General features: G+C 44.0%; 1 non-coding gene across 1 annotated transcript; it reads left to right on the top strand.

Moving 5' to 3' along the window:
* The first annotated feature begins 590 nt into the window (after positions 1 to 590).
* On the top strand, positions 591 to 664 carry TRNAL-CAA (transfer RNA leucine (anticodon CAA)). The gene has a single exon. It is a non-coding gene; the product is annotated as a tRNA-Leu (tRNA).
* The last annotated feature ends 12,193 nt before the right edge of the window (positions 665 to 12,857 follow it).

The raw sequence follows: 12,857 nt of genomic DNA, 5'->3' as shown, positions 1-12,857 counted from the left end.
CACATGAGACATTGTTTAAACAAAAATGGTATTCATCTGTGTTTTCATCTATCTGATTTTTTTCTTTCGCAAAGATGGAGATTGCAATGATCCTTCACGATGCCCTAATTATATTTGACTGTGCTTACTAACAGTTTTTCTTTCACTGCCGACTCACATTGATATGTTTGCCTTTGCTACCCGCAAACTGGAATGTTTCCCTTCACCACAGGCGTGTACTTATAAAAGCTGTGTCTTTCGCCTGTATCATATACTCTGATGAAGGCCAGACTCTGGTCAAAACGTTAGAAAAAAGATTGTTACGTTTTCCACCGTGTGACCACTCTCTCTCCCTAGCTTTCTCTCTTTCTCTCTCTCTCATTCTCTCTCTCTCTCTCTCTCTCTCTCTCTATATATATATATATATATATATATATATATATATATATATATATATATATATATATATATATATATATATATATATATTACAGACAAGGCAAATGAAGTGAGGGGCTCGTTTGACAAACAGGGTGGCGCTGGTGAAAACTTTCAAGGTTCGCGCACACAAAATAAACATAAATACTCACGAGAGCAGCATATGGACAGCCGTCGCCGTAGCTCAGTTGGTAAGAGCACCGGACGCAATATTCGGAGGTCGTGGGTTCGGATCCCACCGGCGGCATGGTTGTTTTTTCTGCTGCTTGATAAGTAATTTTCTTTAAAACTAATTGATTGGCACTAGATATTAAAAAAAAGATAGAAACATTCCCCTATGCACCTTGGTTTCGGTGACTGTTGGCTTCCTTAATATATATATATATATATATATATATATATATATATATATATATATATATATATATATATATATATATATATATATATATATATACATATACTCCGTAGGGGTTCCTATGCGCCAGTTTACAAGTGTGTCACAAAATTCGGCGCATTTTCGAAAAAACCAGCGCTGCGCCTAAGCAATCGCCCCCGGGCGTGGTAAAATAAAAGAAAGAAACAGCGGGGAATGACCCCCGGAGAGTACGTAGTGTTGCGCGTACTGCTGCCTCTCAGCTCAACGGCGCGGCGTCGGTTACTCTAGAATGTCGAATATTCTGCTTGTTGTCGACGGAAAGGGGGTAACCTTGTCCGTGCTAAAGTGATACCCTCTTCTCTTCGCTCCTGCGCTGATGACTCAGCGTGCTGCGAATGACCTAGATTTTTCTGGACGGTGATTTCCGCGCTCGACCAATGGGGTCGCGCGCCCGGCGCGATAAGAAGGAGTTCGTGCAGTTGAAGCTGCGTGTATGTGCGCGCCTGCCTTGGCGCGGAGAACAAACAGACGCCGTCTGCGCCTATAAATGAGGGGCTGCAACCGCTGTCTGTTAGCCCGAGCTACCGTTTAAGCTTCCGAGAAGAGCGCCCGCTTTACTCCCGGGAGAACACCACTCGACCAGCCAAGGACCAGCGAGGCAACGTGCGCCAGCCTGCGGATCGGCCCCGTCGTGCTCCTCAGGTAGTCGGACTGTCGCAGTGCCCGTTGAACAAATTGTGTTTTGTTTATTTGTCTCTCTCTGTGTTAGTGCACTTCAGGTGCAACGATTTTGTTGAATATCTCTTTCTATGGTTACTTTGCACGAGTTGCATTGTATTTGTAAATCACTTTTTATGTGCTCGTACTGGTGATTGTGAAATCCTGTGTATCGTCTCTTTGCTGTATAAACTTTGTTTTGTTTTGTGAACCTTTAGCTCCGATCCATTCTCTGGCTTGCGACCGGCGAAAGCTGGGCACCAACCCCCTTGTCGCTTGGTAGCTGGTCTCCGCCTTAGCTTGCCACGCAGAGTCAAGGGCATCTCCATTGTGACCGAGTACCCCTACACGCTCTAAGGGTGTCTGGCAGCGCACGAGAAAGTGCGTGAAGTGGTGACATATTCTAGCACCGGCGAGCTGAGAGTGGCAGAGAAAACGAGAAGAAAGAGAAAAACAATTTCAAAGATAGTATGCAATCCTTGCTAAGAAGCTTCCTGAAGTTCGGCGTTTGAACAACGTCAGGGAGCCAGCGGAACTTACCCGCAGGAGAGGAAGGGTGGAAGACTAACCTGTCGGAGTTGTCAGCGAGCACGGAAGCGGTTGTAACGAGCGCCACTACTGATGGTTTGGTTGTGGAACAGCCTGTTCCTACAACTCAGAATAAAGAGCATGAGGACTAGACCGTTGGGTCGCTTCCTCAAGGAAGTAAAAGTGCAGCTACCACCGAGGTAGTAGGCAGTGTGGACCTGGCCAACCTGACACCTTAGTTAGAGGGGACCTTAAGGAAGGCGCCTGACGTTGAGGAAGAAAGCCGGAGCCTCACCGAGAAGTCAGCGTGCTGCACGCCTGATTGGTGCAGTAGTGACGCTGAGAAATAGCGGCAAAATCACGAAGAGCGCGAAGGCACTGTCGTCACCGCAGCTGCGGAGAGCACCACAAGTGAAAAACCGCGACTTGTTAAGCAGGAACCCTCGAGCATTGAGGAGGGCTTTCCCGATGAGGAAAGCGAGGTAAATTTTTGCTGTGGGGAAGCCGAAGGTGCAGTCGAAGGAAAGCCTTTTTGTGACTGCACTGAAATTGACCATCTGAAGGAAGGAATTGAAGATTAATTGAGTGCGATTGAATAGAATGCCTCTCCAACCTCTGCTGAGCCGTGCCCTCAGCACGCTACACGGGGGAAGGTCAAAAAGAGGACCGCAAAAAAAAAAAAACATTTGGCCGAAAAGAAAGGTCAGTCCTCGAAGAACAAAAGGGGACTGAACCTGTGTGTCCATCTAGAGACTAATCTCGAATGGTGCAAACCAAAAGGAAACGGGCTTTCCCCGAAGAAGAACGAGGAAGAGAGTAGGACAAAAAAGAACCAAGCTGGAAACAGCTGAGTCGGGTACAAGCAAGCTGAACGAACATCGCAGCGAAGTGAAAAAGAAGATGCGACGAACGAGCCCAACTTTCAGAAGGGACTCATTGTGGAAGTGGAAACAGAAGAGCTTATGCCGAGAAGAAAAATACGAAAAATGGAGCCGTCATCAGCGAACTGGCGTAAAATCTGTAATCGCAACAGACGCGCTAGTCGAAAGAAGAGCAGAGCTCGCGCCAGGAAGAAAGGCCAGATTCGCGAGCAGAAGAGAAACAAAAATACTACGAAAAGCTTGAGGAAACAGTACTATTCCGAGCACACGTAGGCCGAATGTGGAAATATAGGCGCCAGAATGACTTGAACTTAAATGCTCCCTGCTTCTGTCGTGTTCATGTATTGCCGAGTTGCGGCATCTATTTGAGTGCATTTTAAGAATGAATATGACTTCTGATTCGCGCTTAGCTGATGGTGCTTTGCTGGCCGCGTAACCTTTGCAACGAACACTCAAGAGTCGGCCGATGTTCCTTAAAAACATCTATTGGAATTAAAAGTTTCTTAAGTAAAAACAAATAGTGAACTATTCGTGCATGCTTCAAAATTTTGCTCAGGAGAATCACGAAAATAGAAAAAAAAGTGATACTTTTGTTCAGGGAGACTATTGAGCTGATTCTCTCAATGCATCTGATCTTTATAAGCTTTTGTGGCAGATGTCTATGCTGTCTCTGTGCAGGCGCTTGTCGATCTCTTGGCGTAGGTGTTGGTAAGTGTCATTTCTTTCGGATGAGCATTCCTTTTCACTTTTGACAAAAGGCACCTTTCGTAATTTTAATCACTCATGTGTATTGCATTTATTGCAATATCAAAAGCATGAAATAGAGATGCAGTGTGTCGTGCTTTGCTCATGATGCTCACAAGTGAACTCAATCTGTGTAATTAGAAATGAGGCTTCCAGTCTGCCGACGTTCAGCTGTAGAGGCAACTAGAAGCCTATGGCAGCTCATCCTTCTCTAGAATGCTTTATTTCAATTAATAGCCTAATTGGGTATAATAATTTGTGCACAATTAGTTGGTGTTGTGAAAGAGGCTGCTAGAGATTTACGCGAACTCGGAAATATTTCCTTTATAATCTGCTTCAACAATTTCTACGGAGCATGTTCTGAACTGTCCACCCTTGCTATATTATCTTAACTGATGTTGATGACATTGCGGCACAGGAGCCGGCCGATATCTGGGCGGAGGTGTAAGTGCACTTGTTTACAATGATGATTGCTTTCACAAGTTTGCTAAAGGAAGCTTTATCATTTCAGACGCTCAAAATTATGAAGGAAAAAGCAATACATAAAGAATAAAGTATAAAGCCACTGTGTACCGATTTGCTGATGGTGCTTGCCTAGCTTCCTGTCGCATTATTCTAGTTTTCAGTGCGCAGAGCATTAGGACTTGGAAGCAATTAGGTAATTTGGGCGATTATTGTTTTAATGCTTTGCACAAAACGTCTACGCAAATGAAAGCGGGCTTGAGCGTAATTAATAAGAACACTATTTTTATATGCTTCGAAACAGGAGGTAAGACATGCAGACAAACTCTTATGAATTAGGTGGTAATTCAGATCAGAGACATCTTGGTGCCGCGTTACACAGTATGTTAAATCTTGCTATATTAGTTTGACTGAGCTCTATGCTATTTTTACACAGGAGCCGGACGATTTCTCGGTGGAGGTGTAGGTGAGTGGCGTTTGTTTATAACAGTGATTTGCCTATCAATTAGCTCAAAAGAAGGTTTCATCATTCTGGGCAATCAGAATACTGAGGAACATGCAGTATTAATGATGTGTGCATAGTTTGTTTTCGACAGCCGTATTCGAATCGAATGTTTGCGCTGTTGTCTACCAGTTGCACAAATAATCGTTTAAAACAAATATGGATGCAATATATCAAAGAGCTAGAGTCAACAACATAATTGATATAAAAATATGTTAATGTTAAAAGTCGGTACACGTATACTCACTGCGCCGAAACGAAACCAGTATAACATGTCAGGGTAATGCTATACGCATATAAATATTTTCTTTTACTACTGATCTCGGCAACGAACAAACAAGTGACAAATCTCAGTTTATTAGAGACACTAGAGTTTGAGATGAGGCTTCCGATGTGGACATGAAGAGAGGGTTCCCTAAATGTGTATCAACTTCGTCGCGTCGCCGAATCTTCCAGGTTACACGTATGACAGCTTTCAACCCCGCCGCACGAATGGACCACTTCGCGGCACTGAACCTTCCGTATTTTTGTGATTATTCAAACCTCATGCCCATTATTCTTAAACTATTCGATAACTGCAGAACGGCTTCACTTAATCTCAAACAATTTTATCTGATTTGATCAGTGCGTCGTATTGAAGGATGTTCGACTCGCTTTTCGAAATATTCGAATCTTCGCATAACCCTCTGTAATACAAAAAGCATCAACTAGGCAATCTGCGCCGGGTTTTGCTGAGAAACTTTGGCAGGTACTCTAAATCATATAATGACACCGAAAACAATTGCTAATATAGGACTCCATGTGTATGTATGAAAGGTTCGCTATTCGCACATGCATCAAATTAGGGGCAAGAGTAGCACGGAAACTCGTTAAAATTACCTCATCATTCAGTTTCAGGGACGTCGTGGGGCTGTATTCTACTCTTCGTATTTTCAGGTGTAGATGGGTGAGTAATCACTATGATATCTCTACACAGGAGCTGGGCGTTCTCTGAGCAGAAGCATAGATAAGTGAGGCTTGTTAGCGACAATGATTCCATTAAGAGTTCAATTAAAGACGCCGACGGTACCAGAAGCGTCGTGGTTAAGTTGTGGTGCATACTAAGTCGCCTAACCCATGTATTAAAATGTGTATCGAACGACGGTTGGAGATGCAATAACATTTTGGCGGCTGATATAGGTAGAATAGGTAACCTCAAATATAAGACGCATTGCAAAATAGCCGGCCCTCTATTCGTTCATCCTAAGAAATACCATCAAAGAAAAACGCGTCAGTTCGTAAATATTGACTGATTTATATGCTTAACGAATTCCTATGGGGCTATCCAGTGCGCTGTTTAGTCTTTCTATATTTGCATGAATAATGTCTCAAATAGCTCAACTCAGGACACTGGCCATCACATCGCCCTTCTGGAGGACACTGAACTTTTTCCAACAATCTTTGAAACCTTCTCACATTCCCTACGATGTGTGCAAGCCCCAAGCTAATAAGGGCATATTCATTTTCTTTCTCTTTCTACACCCTTCCTTTCTGCACCTTTTCCTGTTCTACACCTTTCTCTTACAGTCTTTGTTTGCCAAAAAAACTTTTCCCAACATAAAATACCATTTCTCCTCTTTCCACACGCCGAATAAAATCCGTGCACAATAATAAACAGGGTCTCTCTCTCATATTCTGTTCGCAGGAGGCGGGGCAACTCTGCTTGTTTGCTTGTCAAAGTCATGCTTGTTTATCACGGTTGTTGAAACGACTCTCTGGTGAATTGGTTAAACTGAGCGTTCTTCATTCTCGACACTCGAAATTATTCGGGACTGAGCAGGGCAAAAACCATCGACCCGATAAACAGTTTCGCGCTTTCGTGATGGTGCTTATCTGGGAGTCTAACCAACAATAATAGATTCGACATTTTGCCAAAGGTTCTCCTTAGTCATAGTATGGAAATCCTAGTAATTTAAGCATCTGCACAAATCGTCCACTGAAATGAGAGAGTGTGTTTTTGTCATTCAAGGGCTATTTCTACTGGCCGTAGGATGGGATGTTGTAAGACAAACTCGCGAGTTCATAATAATTAGGGATAATTTACAGAACGGCGGGTATCTATTTTGCAATGCGTAATCCAGTATATACACTTTTTACTGACGCTTTATTTCAATGATAGATTATTCACGACATTCATGATATGGATTTTTCGTTTCGTCATTACACGTCGATGCTACGTTGGTTTTCAATCGTTTGACACGTAATATGATCGCTGAGTTTAGGGAACTCATCGAAATAATACAATTGGATTTGGAATGCCAGCAATCTTCATCATCCGACCATTATTTTATGTAAATGTACTGCGGTCAATCTGTTGTAGCTGGGATGAAACTCGTGTTCGTAGGCTTTGTAAATATACAAAGCTCAGCTCTTAGTACGATTATCATCTGTTTTCATTAGTTATGGCCACCTCTATTGTATTCACTGCATGTCATATGCGTTGACTGAATACAAGTTTCAATTTCTTGCGCTGCGTTTGAGGTTAATATTATTTATTTTCGCATAAAATTACCCGTAACATAGGTTTACTATTATCGCTTACTGTGGCTTTTTTCTATCATATCCTTTCAGTAGAAACCATGCGAAAAGTACAAGAAGCAAACAATTTTTCTCTCCGACGTCTCTACTTTCAATAACTTGAATTCACATTCAAATCTCCAGCGCCTTTATGTAGGTTCAAGATAATTTAAAAGAGCAAAGTTTTAATATTAATAGATTTGTTAATGGTTTATGAAGTCAAAAGAAGTGAATAAGTTTGATTTAATTTCTTGCTACTGTATATTGCCGATGCGTGGCATTATGCGATTTTATCATTGCATCACTCTCGATATTCCATTTCTTCCTTGTTCGCGCTTTTGCGCCATTTCCATATGTCTTCGTAAGACAGCGGTTGAGCCAGCCAAGTGGCTCAACCGCTTGGCTGGCTCAACCGCTGCCTTACGAAGAAGACATATGGAAATGGCGCAAAAGCGCGAACAAGGAAGAAATGGAATATCCATAGTGATGCAATGATAAAATCGCATAATGCCACGCATCGAAAATATACAGTGGAAAGAAATTAAGTCGAACTTATTCACTTAAACACAAAACATTTTGCGCAAGTAGAAGTATCTGAAGTTTGGAGATATAAGTGTTAATAGCATGCTCGATTCACGATTGGATATATCTTTAAATGTTACGCGATAATCTCTTTGCTTTGTAGGAGTAAACCAACGGACTAAGCACGGAAAAATATGTAAAGTCAGCCAAAGTTTCTTACATTGAGTTTCAAGGTGCTGTATGGTAGATGTTTTAGTTTATTTATGAAGCTTAATAAATCGGTTATGTTTGGCTGCAGGAAGGAAGTATTGAAAAGCCAGCAACGACATCGCTGAGCAGTCATTGTGAAAACCTTCAGGTGAGTGATGCAAGAGCAAAACTCTGTCGTTTTGTTCTGAAATAGTGCGATTTGGCTAGAACCTTAGTCACAGATTTCACCACTGTCTCTCCGGCCGGTAGGTAACAAGTTACCCAGGGGAACACATAGCTGGCCCCCCTAATTGACGGGTAGGCCATCTAGGCCACATGACCTAGCGGTGTCATCACAGCCTGCCCGACCGAAGGATTGTGAGCAAACTGCCCTCCATGGCACGTAGCAGTTCAGCTAATGATTGGTCACGAGATTCCTAAGCAACCAAAGAGTTATAGCCCCTCTGGTGACAGCACCAGCCATAAAAGGGCAGTAGCGCATCGCTTAACCTTTGCACCACTCCACCAGAAGTTGTATCAGAACTCCCAAATGATCAATGAATGTATATAATGACCAATTTCGTATCATCATCCTCATCATCAACCTGAATACACCCAGTCCAGGCCAAAGGCCTCTTCAATGTCCCTCCAGTTAACCATGTCTTGCCAGCTGCGCGCGCCCTATGCCTGCGAACTTCCTAATCTCATCCGCCCACCTAACTTTCTGCCGCCCGCTGCTACACTTGCGTTCTCTTGGAATCCACTCCCTTACCCTTAAGGACCAGCGGTTATCTTGCCTTCGCATGCATCCCTTGCCCAAGCCCGTTTCTTCCTTTTGATTTCGGCTAGGATGTTATTAACGCCCGGTTGTTCCCTCACCCACTCTGTCCGCTTTCGCTCTCTTAACGTTACACTTATCATTTTTCGTTCTGTGGCTCGCTGCATTGTCCTTAACTCAAGCTGAACTCTTTTCTTTAGCCATCACGTTTCTGCTACGGAGGTGAGTACCAGTAAGATACAACTGTTTTACATATATATCTTGAGGGATACTGGTAAACTGCTGTTCATCATCTGAGAGAACCTGCCATATGCGCTCTAGCCCATTCTTATCCTCCTAGTTATTTCCCTTTTATTGACTCGCATCAGCTGTCGCTACCTGTCTTAATTAGACGTATTCGTTTACTACTTCCAGCACCACTGCCAATTGTGAATTCCTTCGTGGGCATGAATTGCTTCGTGAGCATGTCTATGAAGGCTTTTACTCAAACGACTCATTAAATATTTATTACAGGATTCCTGCGTTGACACTTAACAAAGGCTGCCCGGATAATCAAGGAGCCAAAGATTTCTGACGATATATATGATTTTTTTTGTTTCGACATTGCATGATTGCAAAAATAAATCGTAACGTTTGTAAGCAACATCTGGAGTGTGAAATTAAGAGGCTTTGTTCAATGCCTAGTGCTAGTTCCAACATTCTTGTTAATACTTCTTGTTTAGACCTCACAGAATGATAGTTATACATTATCAGAAGTAATAATAATAATAATATTAATTGGTTTTGGGGGAAAGGAAATGGTGCAGTATCTGTCTCACATGTCGGCAGACACCTGAACCGCGCCGTAAGGGAAGGAAGAAACGGGGAGTGAAAGAAGAAAGGATAAAAGAGGTGCCGTAGCGGAGGGCTCCGGAATAATTTAGACCACCTGGAGATCTTTAATGTGAAGTGACATTGCGCAGCACACAGGCGCCTTAGCGTTCTGCCTCCAAAAAAACGCAACCGCTGCGGTCGATTGCTTTCTTTGATGCCAAACAGCATGCGAACGACAATCGGTGCGCATTTGCACATAGTTGCCAGAGAATAAGTAGCAACTATGGCTACAACGTTTAGGAGGCTGTGCCGTTTATTTTCATTCATACCAGAAGAAGAGGCCAACTTTAATACCAATCATTTTAGATGTCTGCTTTCATCATAGTCAGTTTGCAAATATTCCGCCTATCATTTTGACGCAAAATAGCATATAAATAGCAATACAAGCTGAACAAGACTCTTCGCTAAACGATACGATCAAATTTCAGGCAGCATGGACTTTGGTGCTCTAAGAACGCTTGTTTTCAAATAACATTTTTTTTTTCAAAGTCCTTAGTTTAAAATTTGAAAACCCAAAATAGAGTTTTTACTTCAGAGTTCATATTTGAAGAAAAATGATCTTTCTCAAAACAAAGCGTGGAACTGTAGTTTTTCCGAAGGAGTGCTAAAAAAATTTGACCGGCCGGTTACCACTGGTTAACACTACATTAAGCGACAGCTGTTAAATTATCTATACTTTGCGATATGTGTTGGTAGATAATGTGAGAACGACCTCATATCTGTTTAAATCTAAAGCGCTCTTTTTAGCTTTGCACACATAGTCGTTTTTAGTGCTGGTCTCTTCGCCAGTCCGCCGCTATAGAAGCGCAGCACCGCCGATGAACCTCTCCTTTGGTGGCGCGATTCGCAGCAGCTGCCGCAGATGGAAGGTGCTACATTCCTCCGCCATGACCATACCTTCCCTCCTCCTTCCACGTTATCCACGTTCAGGATAGGTTACCGTGGTATGCCTTCCTACACTATCCTCATGCCGTCCACTGTCCACGACAACCCTTCTCCTCCGTCTTTAGTAACTACCTTTCTGTTGTTTCGAGGCAACCACGCGCATGATGCGCCTTCTCACGCACTCGCCATAGCCTCCTACTTTAAGGTAACCAAACTACGGTTGGACATTGCTTCGCTCACATCACACCGTAGTTCTTCCGAGGTAGCCACCTTTCGGTCGGTTCCCAGAGTAACCACCCTCGGGATACGCCTTCCTATCTCATCCCCCATCCTCATCCCCCTACGGCAACCCTTCTCCTCCTTCCAAGGTAACTACCGCACAGCGCTCGCCACTAAGCCTGAAGAGAACTTTGCATTGATCACGTTGTTTGTGTTAGTAATGACGGCTATGGCTTGCGGTTGCGCAAAACTGACCACGTGGTCGGCATGTTGTGAAAACTTTCTACCGCTGTCAACACTGTTTTGAACAATCGGCTCAATCACGTCCCTCGTCAGAAGACCTTAAGAAAAATGACCTATGAGGCCTCAGCCGTTTTTCCCTCATTGCGCGTAAAACCCGTCTGCATGTGTGTGTGCCCGCGCGCGCGCGCGTGTGTGCCTGCATGCGTGTGTGTGTGTGTGTACGAGCGTGCGTGATACATTTTGATACAGCTCTCAGCTGATACATCTTGAATCTCTGGGCATAAAATTTCAGCTTCCAGACAGCGCCTGTCCTGTATACTTTTCATTATTCGTCCTGAATCCTTGTTCGCGTTGAGTTTTTGTTCTTCAGCGTCACCCAACCAGCCCAAGCTCCCATACTACTGAAGCTAAGTACCGCCTTCCATGGATGCATTGTGTACAGATACACTTACGACTGCAAAGAGGAATGCGTTTGGCGTGTATCACATTTTAGCTCGAGATCACACGTGATGGTGCGAGTACTCTAACCTTTGCACCACAAACTGGCACGCCGAAGAAGTCTATTATTTGTGTTGTGTATAACATGGTCCCGTCGAACAATGGATCGAATGCGTGAGACGGAGAAGCACTTTTGATGCGCTAAATCGTGGGTCTGAGCCTATCCGCAAACGTCCGGCTTCATGCCATTCGTCAAGGTTGAACCGTTGATAATGTGGCTGTAGAAACGCTGCGCATTAAGGAGAGAACTTTACTTACGGTACCCTGATGTGTAAACTGTACTCTGGCGCTCAGTAATCTTCACCTCATCATCTGACCCGTAAAACATTGCGTCATCACGCAACCCAGCAGGTGGCGGTTAAATTAATGATTGGTCGCGCAAGGTTGCTCGGGACTACCTTGGAAAAATGTCGGAAACAAGTCCCAACGATGGCGGCACCTGACATCCCAGGGCAGAGACGCACCGCTTAACTGCCACCTGCCAGTTAAGTTAATGATTGCCTACGATGCCTTCGTTCAGAGGGAGTATTCGACGGTTACCAGCTGTTCCTAGAAATGGCTGAGGCGTCCTTCCCAGGGGTCACACGGCGTAGGTCTCAGAGTTGTGCCGCGAACCCGTCTCGACGGAATTGCTACGCAGAATCTTTAACGCCCTCCCCACCGAAAGAGCGTCCGATCATTCAGTTTGCGCTTCAACGCATAAAGAAGGTAAATCAGGCGCCGTATTGCATAATGCCACAAGGCAAGCTCACCATATTGGAGCGCGTTCATCGGTATTGTTTAGGAAACACCACGGTCATGTGTCCAGTTTTCAAGGTCTGTCGAAATTGAAAACCGTAAGTGAAGGAACATGTGGTCTTTAACTCGCAGGTCGCTTGATCATATGAGAATGGAATGGTGGTTCTTCCTCAGTAAGCGCAAAGAATTGTAGCGCCATCGCTTCCTCCAGCATTCATGCACGCTCTATCAGTACTTCAGCCGACGAGTGAGCTCGCTAGACTTGGCACCTGTAGTTGAACTCCACTACAGGTTGGTAACGAAACGAGATCTAGCCGTAACGGGCAGAAAAGCGTGGTGCAGTAGCGGCTCCGGTCCTCCAGCATCAGAGGCGATCGTGATTAGGAGCCACGAGTCGGTAACGGATTCTTTATCTTCAAAAATAGCCCAAAGTTCTTCGAAATGAACAAAACTGCACCCCAGAACCTTCTTTAATGGTCTGTTTACTGAGAGGGCTGTTTTGGTCACCCTTTCTTATGGTACTACAGCGTCTTCGTTATGCTCTTGCGGCTAATTTTTGTGGAGGTCATACAACGATCGAGAACTTTCTTCAGGAACTGACTTATGGCGTCCAGGCTGACTGCATGTGGCAGCTGTTGATGTGTGCTCTGGGTCAAGAGAGGAACGAAATTATGAGATGCAGGCAGAACGACTGAATGAGCTGCCACATAGCTGAATACCGTGTGC

The sequence above is a fragment of the Amblyomma americanum genome, chromosome 3 (genome assembly GCF_052857255.1).
Source record: "Amblyomma americanum isolate KBUSLIRL-KWMA chromosome 3, ASM5285725v1, whole genome shotgun sequence".
NCBI lineage: Eukaryota > Metazoa > Arthropoda > Arachnida > Ixodida > Ixodidae > Amblyomma > Amblyomma americanum.
Note: the sequence above shows the minus strand (reverse complement) of the source record. Positions and strands in the feature narration are given on the sequence as shown.